Genomic DNA, 12,931 nt, shown 5'->3' on the forward strand with positions numbered 1-12,931 from the left:
GGGTGTGACCTGTATAAAAAGGACGGGTTGCACTTGCATCCCGGGGGACCAATATCCTAGTGGGCAGGTTTGCTGGAGCTGTTGGAGAGGGTTTAAACTAGTTTGGCAGTGGGGTGGGAATCAGAATGTGAGTGCAGGGATTAAGGTAGAAGGACAAGGGCATGATGCTATGAGCTCTGAGTTGATGAGGAAGGACAGGCAGGGGACAGAACATAATTGTAGCCAGTTAAAGGTGTTGAAATGTGTCTATTTCAATGCTAGGAGTATTAGGAACAAGGAGGATGAACTTGGAGCATGGAATAGTACATGGAACTACGACGTTGTGGCCATTACTGAAACTTGGTTGGAGGAAGGGCAGGATTGGATGATGCAGGTCTCAGGGTTCAGGTGTTTTAAAAGGAATAGGATGGGAGGTAGAAAAGGCATTGCTGGTCAGAGATATTATCACGGCTATAGAAAGGGAGGACGCTGCAGAAGGAGTGTCCACTGAGTCAGGCTGGGTGGAAGTCAGAAATAGGAAGGGATCAATCACTGTGCTGGGAGTAGTCTATAGGCCCCCAAATAGCCCTCGGGACACCAAGGAGCAGATAAGGAGGCAGATTTTAGAATGGTGCACAAAATACAGGGTAGTAGTTATGGGTGATTTCAACTTCCCTCATATTGACTGGCACCTCCTGTGTGCAAGAGGGATAGATAGGGCTGAATTTGTCAGGTGTGTTCAAGAAGGATTCCTGACACAGTATGTGGACTGGCTGTGATAACTATGTATACCTGTCTGGACACACCCCTCTGCTGACTACTCCTGTGGCTCCTCACACAGACCCCTGTATAAAGGCGATTGGGGCACTGCTCCTCCCTCAGTCTTCGATATGCCGTGCTCCCTTTTTGCTGTTAATAAAAGCCTTTTGTTCACTTCCAGTTTTTCAAGTTTTTTGAAGAGGTAACAAAAGAAATTGATGAGGGTAGGGCAGTGGATGTGGTCTACATGAACTTTAGCAAAGCATTTGACAAGGTCCCTCATGAGAGACTCATCCAGAAAGTCATGAGGCATGGGATAAGTGGAACCTTGGCTGTTTGGATAAAAAATTGGCTTAAAGGAAGAAAGTAGAGGGTAGTTGTGGAAGGAAAGTATTCTGCCTGGAGGTCGGTGACTAGTGGAGTGCCACAGGGATCTGTCCTGGGACCCCTGCTATTTGTGATTTTTATAAATGACCTGGATGTAGAGGCGGAAGGATGGGTGAGTAAGTTTGCGGATGACATGAAGATTGGAGGAGTTGTGGATGGAGCTGTAGGTTGTTGAAGGTTATAAGAGGATAGAGACAGGCTGCAGAGTTGGGCAGAAAAATGGCAGATGGAGTTCAATCCGGACAAGTGTGAGGTGATGCGTTTTGGAAGGACAAACTAGAAGACTGAGTACAGGATTAATGGTCAGTTACTTAAGAGTGTGGATGAACAAAGGGACCTTGGGGTTCAAATCCATACATCTCTCAAGGTCGCTGCGCAGGTTGATAGCGTAGTTAAGAAGGCCTATGGGATGCTAGGCTTCATTAACAGGGGGATTGAGTTCAAGAGTAGAGAGGTCACGTTGCAACTCTACAAATCTCTGGTGAGACCGCACTTAAAGTATTGTGTTCAATTCTGGTCACCTCATTATAGGAAGGATGTGGAAGCTATGGAGAGGGTGCAGAGGAGATTTACCAGGATGTTGCCTGGTTTGGAGAACAAATCATATGAAGCAAGGTTAGCAGAGCTGGGACTTTTCTCTTTGGAGCTTAGAAGAATGAGAGGGGACTACACTATTATGAAAGGCACAGATAGGGTGGATAGTCAGTACCTGTTTCCCAGGGCACCAATAGCAAACACCAGAGGGCATATGTACAAAATTAAAGGAGGGAGGTTTAGGGGAGACATCAGGGGTAAGTTTTTTACACAGAGGGTTGTGAGCGCCTGGAATGACTTGCCAGGGATGGTGGTGGAGGCTAAAACATTAGGGGTATTTAAGAGCCTCTTGGACAGGCACATGGATGAAAGAAAAATGGAGGGTTATGGGGTACTGTGGGTTTAGTACTTTTTTTTAAGGATTATATGGGTCGGCACAACATGGAGGGATGAAGGGCCTGTACAGTGCTGTAGTGTTCTATAGTTCTATGGTTCTGCTAGATTATCTATTGCATTGAACTGCTGCTGCTAAGTTAACAAATTTCACATCACATGCCGGTGATAATAAACCTGATTCTGAATTCTGGTGTGGGTCCTGAGGTTCCTGTACTTGCTTCCTAATGGCAGCAGTGATCAGAGAGCATGGCCTGGGTGGTGCTGGGTGTGGGTGGGGTAGTGTCTCTGATGATGGATGCTGCCTTGCTGCAACAATGCTCTATGTAAATGTACACAGTGGTGGGGAAGGCTTTACGCATGATGGACTGGGTCGTATCCACTACCTTTTGTCAGATTTTCCATTCAAGGGAATTAGTGTTTCCATACCAGGCTGTGATGCAGCTAGTCAGTATACTGTCCACCACCATCTATCGAAGTTTGTCTAAATTTTGGATGTCATGCCGAATCTTAACATACTCCTCAGAACGTAAAGGCCCTGCTGTGCTTTCTTTGTAATGGCACTGATGTGCTGGACCCAGGGCAGATCCTCTGAAATGATATCACCAAAGAATTTGAAGCTGCTGACTCTCTCCACCTCTGATCCTCTGATGAGGACTCGCTCATGGACCTCCAGTTTCCTTCTCCTGGAGGCTATAATCTGTTCCTTGGTCTTGCTGATATTGAGTGAGAGGTTGTTGAGGCACTGTTATGTGCCCCTAGGGTTCATTTTTTCTGTGGACTGTCACTAAAACGCCGGGAGAATGAGACTGACTTTTGGATACTGTTTGAACTGCTTCAGAGAGAGAGGTGGAGTTATTTGATGGTTATGGTTTCTCTGCAACTTGTTTTGAATATACAAGGACATAGACACACACGCTCAGTGTCAAGATGGATTCGGTCAATGAAAGACACCAGTGAGTCGGTCGCTGGTTTAAACTTTCAGTAGCCCAAAAGGAGTGAGTTGATATCGATCCAGAGTATTGATAAATGACTCTCACAAGTTTCCTGCAACTAGAACAAATTTGCAGGAATTGAAGAGAGGAGAGGAAGGTTTGAAACAGAAGAAACCTAGTAACAAAGTGATCACTGTTTGGACTCTCTCTCCAAGTAGCCCATAAGGGTGAGTTTGTTTCCATTCAAATACGAAAGTGTGATTGTCACTTAGTTAGTCCACAGGAGTGGGTTCTCTGGTGAGGGGAAAACCTTTGCGAATACCACGTGCATGTTTACCCTTTGTCTGGGTGAGATGGTTCATTGAAGAAAGGCAAATAACTGTTGGAGTTATTTCGTATGTCGTGGAACTGGATAAGTGGCTATCACGTTGTGTGTGATTGGGGTAACCTTGTGGGATCTACTGGTGTGTCGACCCTTGCCTGGGTGGTGGTTCCCTTTGTGATAAGCTACTGTTGGTAATAATCCATACGTGGATTCTGTTTGGGTATCCAGTGGCCAACACTTTGGGATATCCCGTAGCTGAATCTGGGTGTGGTCCCACTTGTCATGAAAGGATATTTGTTGAAGATCACTGTCGGTGATACTTCGTGTGTGGAGTGGAACAACGTCGGAGATAAAACCTACTATTGTTGTTATTTTGTATTGCTGTCATGGAAACTGTGGAATATCGACATAATTGCCTTCTCACAATATTTGTCTTTGGATTACAAACTTCTCGCATTAATTAACCTGAGCATCTGAACTGAATTTTCTTACATGCCATCATAAGACTGTATCACTTACCACCTAAGCTTGAAGAAGTTTGGGGATTTATATATTTACACCTACATGTGCATAACACCATTAACTCTTGATTTACCTGGTTTAAGTAAAATATGATATTGGAGCTGTATTTAGCCACACAGTTATAAGTAAACAAGGTAAGAATGCAAAAACTGAATAAAATAATAGGCGGTAATCTGTTTGTGTTAAGTTATAAAATTCTATACTGCTTCATGAAAGGAAACACTTCACCAACTTAGTAACTGCCTGTGAGAGTTATTATATTGTGGGGATAATGGATTGTCTCAAATCAAATGCCCAATTTTTCAAGACTGCCATATATGCAGTGAGGTTGGATTTGCCAGTGATTTCCAGATGTTGAAAAAGGAATAAATAAAAAAAAATAAGGTTTGCCCTCAAGTACTTTATGGATCTTATTTTTAATTACTCTTGTTTCAGTTCAGAAATAGAATTTTTTTACGTAAATCTATAGATTAGCTTTAGAACACTTTTTAATATTAAAGGCAGATTTATTTAGTTACACTTGGTCATTACCTAGAAGAACTGGTTTTAATCCAGATGAAGCATTTTCATCATTCTTTGTGACGTCAAATTAAATGCTGTCAATAACATTGAACTGAAATAAACAAGGTATTGTGGCGACCCATTTCCTGGCACATCCGAACCGACTCACAATTAGATAGCCTACGGGGGTTTGCGAGCACAGAGCTTTGGAGCCTCTGCGCCATGGGGGGCAGGTTGAGGGAGGCTTAAAAGTGAGGCTGAAGATTTCGAATAAAGTTTTTTCCTTCGACTGCAGTTACCGACTCCGTGTCGTAATTTTAGCGCTGCGTGTAGCACACCGCTACAATTGGTGACCCCGACAGTCCAAACGATTTTTGGACCAGAATGACCGACGCCGCCTCTGTTCATGCGGTTTCATTGAAACTGCCGGGTTTCTGGACACAGCGCCCGAACCTATGGTTCCAGCAAGCCGAAGCCCAATTCCACGTTCGCCAGATCACCTCAGAAGACACCCGCTACTACTACGTGGTGAGCTCCCTCGACCAGGACACAGCGGCCCAGGTCGCGGAGTTCGTACAGTCGTCCCGCCAGCAACGCCACCTGTCCTACATCTCTGAATACACGACGGATGTCCGGCACGTCTCGGGTAAGGACAATGTCGTGGCGGATGCGCTCTCTTGCCCTACCGTTCATGCCCTTTCCCAAGGGGTAGACTTTGAGGCACTGGCAGAGGCACAGCAGGCGGATGAGGAGATTCCGAGTTACAGAACCGCAGTCTCCGGTTTGCAGCTCCAGGACCTCCCCGTAGGCCCGGGTGAGAGGACCCTACTCTGTGACGTCGCCACCGGCCAGCCCCGTCCCGTCGTTCCGACAGCCTGGCGGCGCCGCGTTTTCGACTCCATTCATAACTTGGCTCATCCCTCCATCCGGACAACTGTCCGGATGGTTTCCAGCAGGTTCGTTTGGCACGGACTCCGCAAACAGGTCAGTGAATGGGCCAAAATGTGCATGCACTGCCAGACGGCCAAGGTGCAGCGGCACACCAAAGCCCCACCGCAGCAGTTCCATCCCGCCCACCGGCGGTTCGACCACATTCATGTGGATATCGTGGGCCCCCTGCCAGTGTCACGAGGAGCGCGGCACCTCCTGACTATCGTGGACCGGTTCACAAGATGGCCAGAGGCGGTCCCGCTCACCGACACCACCTCCGAATCTTGCGCCCGAGCCCTGATCGCCACCTTGATATCTCGCTTTGGTGTACCAGCCCACATTACCTCCGACAGAGGCGCCCAGTTCACCTCCAGCCTGTGGTCAGCTATGGCCAGCCTTTTGGGGACTCAGCTGCACCACACAACTGCCTACCACCCACAGTCGAACGGGCTAGTGGAGCGTTTCCACCGTCACCTGAAGTCGGCCCTCATGGCCCGCCTGCGAGGGGCCAACTGGGCGGACGAGCTTCCCTGGGTCCTACTCGGCATCCGCACAGTGCCCAAGGACGACCTGCATGCCTCGTCGGCCGAGTTGTCCCCAGGGAGTTCCTACCAGCCCCAAGGGGGCAAGAGGAAGAACCCGCAGCAGTCCTGGGCAGACTACGCGAGAAGCTCGGTAACCTGGCCCCCATACCCACTTCACAGCACGGGCGGCACCTGACCTGCGTACCCAAAGACCTACAGAACTGTAAGTTTGTGTTTGTACGAAGGGGCGGGCATCAGCCGCCGCTGCAGCGGCCATACGTGGGGCCGTTTATGGTGCTCCGGAACAACGGGTCCACGTTCGTGCTGGACGTTGGGGGGAAAGAGGAGGTTTTCACGGTGGACCGCCTCAAACCGGCCCATGTGGACCTGGCGCAACCGGCCGAGTTTCCGGCGCCTCGGCGCAGAGGCCGACCTCCCAAGCAGGTTCTGGCCCAGACTGTGGACATTGGGGGGTGTATCGCCGGCTCTGGGGGGGGGGGGGGGTTATGTGGCGACCCATTTCCTGGCGCATCCGAACCGACTCACAATTACATAGCCTACGGGGGTTTGCGAGCACAGAGCTTTGGAGCCTCTGCGCCATGGGGGGCAGGTTGAGGGAGGCTTAAAAGTGAGGCTGAAGATTTCGAATAAAGTTTTTTCCTTCGACTGCAGTTACTGACTCCGTGTCGTAATTTTAGCGCTGCGTGTAGCACACCGCTACAGTATCAAATTACCATTGGCAGCAGCAACCATATTTCCTGTTGACCTCACTATTGTCAGTCCTCTGGGTCACACCCTCACTTTATTACGAATGTGTAAATAGAAAAAAAAGATTATTTTAGTTTAGAGAACTCCCAAAATCTCAAGGATTTTTGTCTTTTTCTTCTGGAAGTCTGGAGTTCAAGAGGCAAGAGATATTGCTACAACTTTACAAAACTCTGGTTAGTCCACACCTGGTTGCTGTAAGATGGATAGCCAAAGGGAGGATGATAGACCAATCATATCTATACTCTTAGATCCACATTATAGAAACTATAGTTGTGTTCATGGAATTTAAATTCAAAATATGAGGGAAACTGAGGGGTTAGAAAGAATGAATTCTTACTATTAATTAGCATATCCAGAACCAAAGGGCATTGTCCAAAATTGCACTCAAACTTTTCAGAGTGAAGTTAGGAAGCATTTTCACATTACAGGGAGCTAAAAACTAACGTAAATAACTGGGGCACTTGCTTTCTATACGAATTGTTGCAAATCTACAAATGTTTGTATTACAAATAACAGAAAGTACAGATAGGCATTGCACAGATGTATGTTTCAATGTGTGTATTCAGTATGTTTATTAGTGCATGTATGTTATTGTGTGTGGTAGTCTGCGGCTATATCATTGTGTAGCAATACTAGGGTATATGCATATCAATTAATGCAGTATGCAAATTTCCTTCACTATTATTTAACTTGCACCATTGCTATTGTAGAATATTGCTGGAGCAGTCAATGATAATCTGTCAATCTGGATTCACTAGTTACAGACCAAACAAATGCACTTGCTGAGACCAATGTCATGACTTCTTTAGAATGTGTACCTCCCTTGAGGTTTCTTGTTGTCTTCAAAAGGAGTTGTATGAATATACAAACAAGTTCTCTGTAGTGGTGAGGAACCAAGTCAGTGAGTGAAAATGGCTATTCAGCAAACATATACTGCTGACAGTGCTCAAGGAGCTTTTGATGGACTGAGAAACTCAATAATAGGAAGAGAGCTTCTGATACACAGAATCCCTGGGCCAGTGTTGAAGTCCCATTAATCTGGAAACTGAACTCACAATTCAGTGACTGCCCTTGGCTTTTCCATGTGTTTTCCTCGGTAGAGAGTACAAGATGGTTTGTGATGCTCTAACTCTCCATGACAGGAGCACTTTAATGACTTTGTGTCATAGAGATTATTTTATGCTTTCAGGTACTCATTCTGATTGCAATTTCATGTGCGTCCTGTCACTCAGCCCTTTCCTTTTTTGTCCTTTACTAGATTATCAGTGCATCAGAGTCAGCAGATCACCACCTAACTAAAGCTTGTCATTCACACTTTTGGTGCTTTGGTGCAAGTGTCACGGACTCATTTCAGCATCTGCTTCTTCAGTGATACTTGCTTCTGTATCTCTGTCAGTATGATAATCGGCATGCAAGCTTGCATTCTTGAATTATAGCTGATACATTGAATAATCAACCCTCAACCATCAGGCTCTTGAACTAGACTTCACTCAACTTCACTAATGCCATCACTGTCCTGTTCCCACTGAATGACAAGGAATCTTCACCTCATGTTATTGATATTTATTGCTCATTTATGATTATGATTATTATTATTATTGCAGTTTATTTTTTCTCAGCTCAAGCCTTAAAACCTGATTGGTATAGCCAATCACTCATTTCTCAATTATAAGTAACTTATGGACTATTCTAGTGGTGTTTAGTATTGTGACTTTCTGAAGATTTACATAGATAACAGTGTGTAGCCCAAATTGTATAATGCTATTGTGTAGTGACTTTGGAATAATGCCAGTTGTAGAATTACTATTGGGACAATGTATACCCTGTTCATGTTCCAATGTCTTTCAATTCAGCATGGGGAACCATTTCGAGCACCTTATTAAAATCCATATACACTGCATCTATCACTCTATCTTCATTAATTTGTTTTACCACTTTCTCATAAACATCAATCATGCTTGTGAGGCACTACCTATCCCTCACAAGGCCATGCTGACCATCCAAAATTAGACCATCCTTGTCCAAATGCTCATAAATCCTGTCTTTTCTTTAAGAATCCTCTCCCAATAGTCTGCTTCCACTGATGTAGGACTTAATGGTCTATAATTCCCAGGGTTAACTTTATTAATGATTCAGACAGCTTCACCAGCAGTAGCTAATTCCAGTTCTCATTTTCTCAAGTAGTTTAGTCATGGACACCATTACACTTTAGTATGAATCCTAATCTTTTTGGTGGTAAGATGGTGACACGCTTGGATGCAGTTACCTCTATGGGGCCAACCAAAAGTGTTAGTATCCTTTTTAAATGTCTTTTTTTATGATTGCAGCATCCTGCTGAACATTGAGAACTTCATGTACTGCAGGTCTACCCTATTAGTAGAATGTTCATTGGTGAAGGAGCTGGGGAGGCTGAATGGTGCAGAATGTGTTGTTGCCTCTCACAGAGAGGAGGTGTACAGTCTAACAGTGAGTGATTGTCTTAGTCATTTTTCTTGTGATCACAAGACCCTGTTAGACATTGGTAATGTGGAATGGTGCAAGTCCATTTTACTGGTTTATTGGCGGAACTGTCGGCGAGGGGGTTTGCATGACCTTGGTTGTAGTGCAGACTAGGCATCATGCCATGGTGTCACCTGTTTGCAGTCACCCAGGAGAGAGACGTTGGAGTCGATGCCTGGAGGCAGTGTGGCGCAGCATTGGTGCTGCTCTCCAGTGTTTGCTCAGTGGAAGACAAGATGGATTGCGTTCACCTGCAGAGTGCTGTGGGCTTGCTCTTGCCAACACCATTTATGGACTCAGGACTTGGGCTATATATTTTTTGTGACAGTATGTTTACTGCTATATGTGCCTTGTGCTGTGACTGTTGGCAGAATTAGTAGAAAGAGAAAGTAGAGTTAACATTTTGTCAGTGTTCTCAAAATGTTGTCCTTCTTTTTCTATTTCCATTTATCCCTACTATTGTGTGAATGGCCAGACGAAGCTTTTGGTTTGAGATTAATCAAAAATCATCACTTAAAGCCGTCCACTGCTGGTCTGACCAATTGGTTTCCAATGCTGCAGGACTGCTTTGATGATGTCTACTGGAATGTCTTCAATGATGAGAATGTTTCCAAGTTCATTGATAGAATCATGTGCTTCACCCGGAAGTACACAGCCGATGTCCCCCAGAAATTGGTCAGGGTCTTCCTGAACCAGAAGTCCTGGATCAACAGTTCTGTGCGAGCAGCACTTACAGTGCGACACAGTGCTTACACTGCCAGCAATCAGCTAGAGCTCAAGAGAAGCAGCTACGATCTGAGCAAAGCTGTCAAGGCTGCGAAACAGCAATACAGGGACAAGATTGAGTCAAGAGTCACAACGAATAGCACACATGACTTGTGGTGAAATCTGCATACCATCACAGACTTCAAAGCCAAACATCGAGGCGCCACCAACATTGCGGCCTCTCTCCCAGATGAGCTCAATCGCCTTTACGCTCGGTTCGATGTCGCTAACTCTGAGCCTCCGAGGAAAGCCATCGCTACAACCTGCAACCTGGTCATCTCTGAGGCTGAGGTACACAGACGTTTTCAATGAGTCACAAGGCTGCGGGACCGGACGGCATCCCAGGGCAAGTACAACTGGCAGGTGTGTTTACAGACATTTTCAATCTCTCCCTCTCTCAGTGTAGAGTGTTCCCCTGCTTCAAATTATCCACCATTTTCCCTGTACCAAAAAAGACCAAGTAACATGTCTGATTGACTGGCATCCTGTCACACTCACCTCAATAATAAGCAAGTGCTTTGAGAGGCTGGTCAATGACTACATCTGCAGCATGCTACCACCCACACTGGACCCCTGACAATTCACCTACCGACACAACCAATCGACAGATGACACAATAGCCACTGCCCTACATACCATCCTTACACATCTGGAGAAGAAAGATGCTTATGTGAAAATGCTGTTCTTGGACGACAGTTCAGAATTCAACACCACAATTCCCTCCAGGCTCGACAGGAAGCTCAGAGACCTCGGTCTTGACCCTGCCTTGTGCAGCTGGATCCTGGACTTCCTGTCAGATCACAGGCAGGTGGTAAAAGTGGGCTCCCTCACCACTCTGACTTTCAATACAGGAGTCTCTCAGGGCTGTGTCCTAAGCCCCATCCTTTACTCTCTGTATACCCATGACTGTGTCACCATCCATATTTTCAATCTGCTAATTAAATTTGCTGATGATACTACACTGAATGGCCTATCTCAAATAATAATGAGGCAGCCTACAGGGAATAAGTGTCAGGAGGGGCCGGATGGACCCAAACGCAGGACGCAGGCACTGAAGTACTAGGGGGAGGACAGGATGGGGATGCCATGGCACTTAAGGGTAGCTGGGGTTCAGGCAGGCGGAGCAGAGCAGCTCCCGAAGTCCCGGCAGGCGGAGCGGAGCGGGCTCCTGAAGTTTGAAGTCAGGCAGGCAGACAGGTCCCTGGGGGTCAGGCAGGCAGGCAGGCAGACCGGTCCCCGGGGTTCAGGCAGGCAGACAGGTCCCTGGGGTTCAGGGTTCAAGCAGGCAGGTAGATAGGTCCCTGGGTTCATGCAGACAGGCAGAGCGGAGCAGCTCCCGAAGTTCGAGTTCATGTAGGCAGGCTCCTGGGGTTCAGGCGGGCAGGCAGGACCTTGGGGTTCAGGTGGGCAGGTCCCCGAGTTCCAGCAGGCAGAGTGGAGCGGGTTCCCGAAGCTCCAGTCAGGTAGGCAGGCAGACAGGTCTAGGTGGCGATAGGCTAGCGGAGAGCCCTCCCTAGGCGGGCCGCATGTATCCCGGGTAGGGGCGCCTCCCAGGCAGAAACACCGGAGGCCTGGGCACGACGCGGACCCCTAGGCGGGGGGCGGGGCACTATCCCAGGGTTTGGGCGTAAGAGGAGGAGGGGGCAGAACCCCCGCCGGGCCACGGTTGGTCAGCTGGATCCACCCGAAGGAGGCAAGGGATAGGAGCAGGCAGAACCACTGCTGGGCCGAGGCAGGTCGGCCAGACGTGCACAACAGGGGCAAGGGGTAGGAACTGGCATAGGTCCAGGTTGACCAACACAACAGCCATGACAACGGGAAATTCGGAAACAGCCGGCAGAAGCGCGACCGCGCGAAAAACAAAATCGAGCGGAGAAGCGGGACCAGCGCATGGGAAGAAAGGTGGGGGAGCGGACCAACCTGGCAGTACTGGTACAGGCAGAGAAGCACGCTGAAGAATAGGCCTGAGCCCAGGTGGGATAACAGAATGCAGAGATGAGTTTGGAGCTGGTGGAGAAACAGAACAAAACGACCACCTGTCTGGTCCCAGTCCCAAGGCCCCTTAGAAACACCTGCAGCTCAATGAGTTACAGGTGTGTCTCCTTGAACCAGGAGGGTCCCAACTGGATCACAGGTGACGGGAGGGACAACCGCAGGACCCGGAGTCCGGAGCCCCCGGACTGGATCAAAACCCGGAACGCGGTTCCGGATCGGACCCTGACAATAAGTCATCACCCTGACACAGTGGTGTCAAGAAAACACCCTCAACATTGCAAACACAAAGGAGCTGGTTGTGGACTACAGGAGGAACAGAGACAGGCTAACCCCTATTGACATCAATGGACCTGGGGTTGAGAGGGTGAACAGCTTTAAGTTTCTGTATACACATCACCAAGGACCTCACCTGGTTTGTACATACCAACTGTGTGGTGAACAAAGCACAACAGCACTTCTTTCACCACAAACGGTTGAAGAAGTTCAGCATGAGTCCCCAAATCTTCAGAACTTTCTACAGGGGCATAATTGAGAGCATCTTGACCGGCTGAATCATTGCCTGGTATGGGAACTGTACCTCCCTTAATCACAAGATTCTGCAGTGTTGTTGTGGTCTGATCCATGGACTCCGGACTCCTGGTTTTCCAGTGGTCCCTTGCTGCAGTTGGACTTAACTAGAAACACCTGAGGCTCATATTGGAACTGGGAATATAAGTGGCTCTGATATGGCATGTGTTTGGGTATTCATGGTACAAATGGGCTCTTGCTATCCTTGGGGCTGTGTTGGAGAATCATGGTTTCTGGGAGTCTTGCTGGTAGTAGTTGGAGTGGTCATTGATTCAGCTGTTTCCTGGGCCAGCTGGGTGCTGTCAGCCACTCTGAGCTAGGTAGGGATCTGGTTGCTTCTATAGCTAACTAAGGCTGCTGGCTGTAATGGCTACTAGGAACTACCCTGATGCAGAGGTGGAACTGTCTGTTGTTCCTTGGTGTTTGTCTCTTCCTGTCCTTGCCCCTGTGGGGTAAGTGTGGCTGTTCTACCATTGCCCTGTGGGGGGAATTTGTCTTTGCCTCTGTTAGGTAGGTCAGGCTGTTCTGCTGTTACCTGATGGATGGTC

The sequence above is a fragment of the Hypanus sabinus genome, chromosome X1 (assembly GCF_030144855.1).
Source record: "Hypanus sabinus isolate sHypSab1 chromosome X1, sHypSab1.hap1, whole genome shotgun sequence".
Lineage (NCBI taxonomy): Eukaryota > Metazoa > Chordata > Chondrichthyes > Myliobatiformes > Dasyatidae > Hypanus > Hypanus sabinus.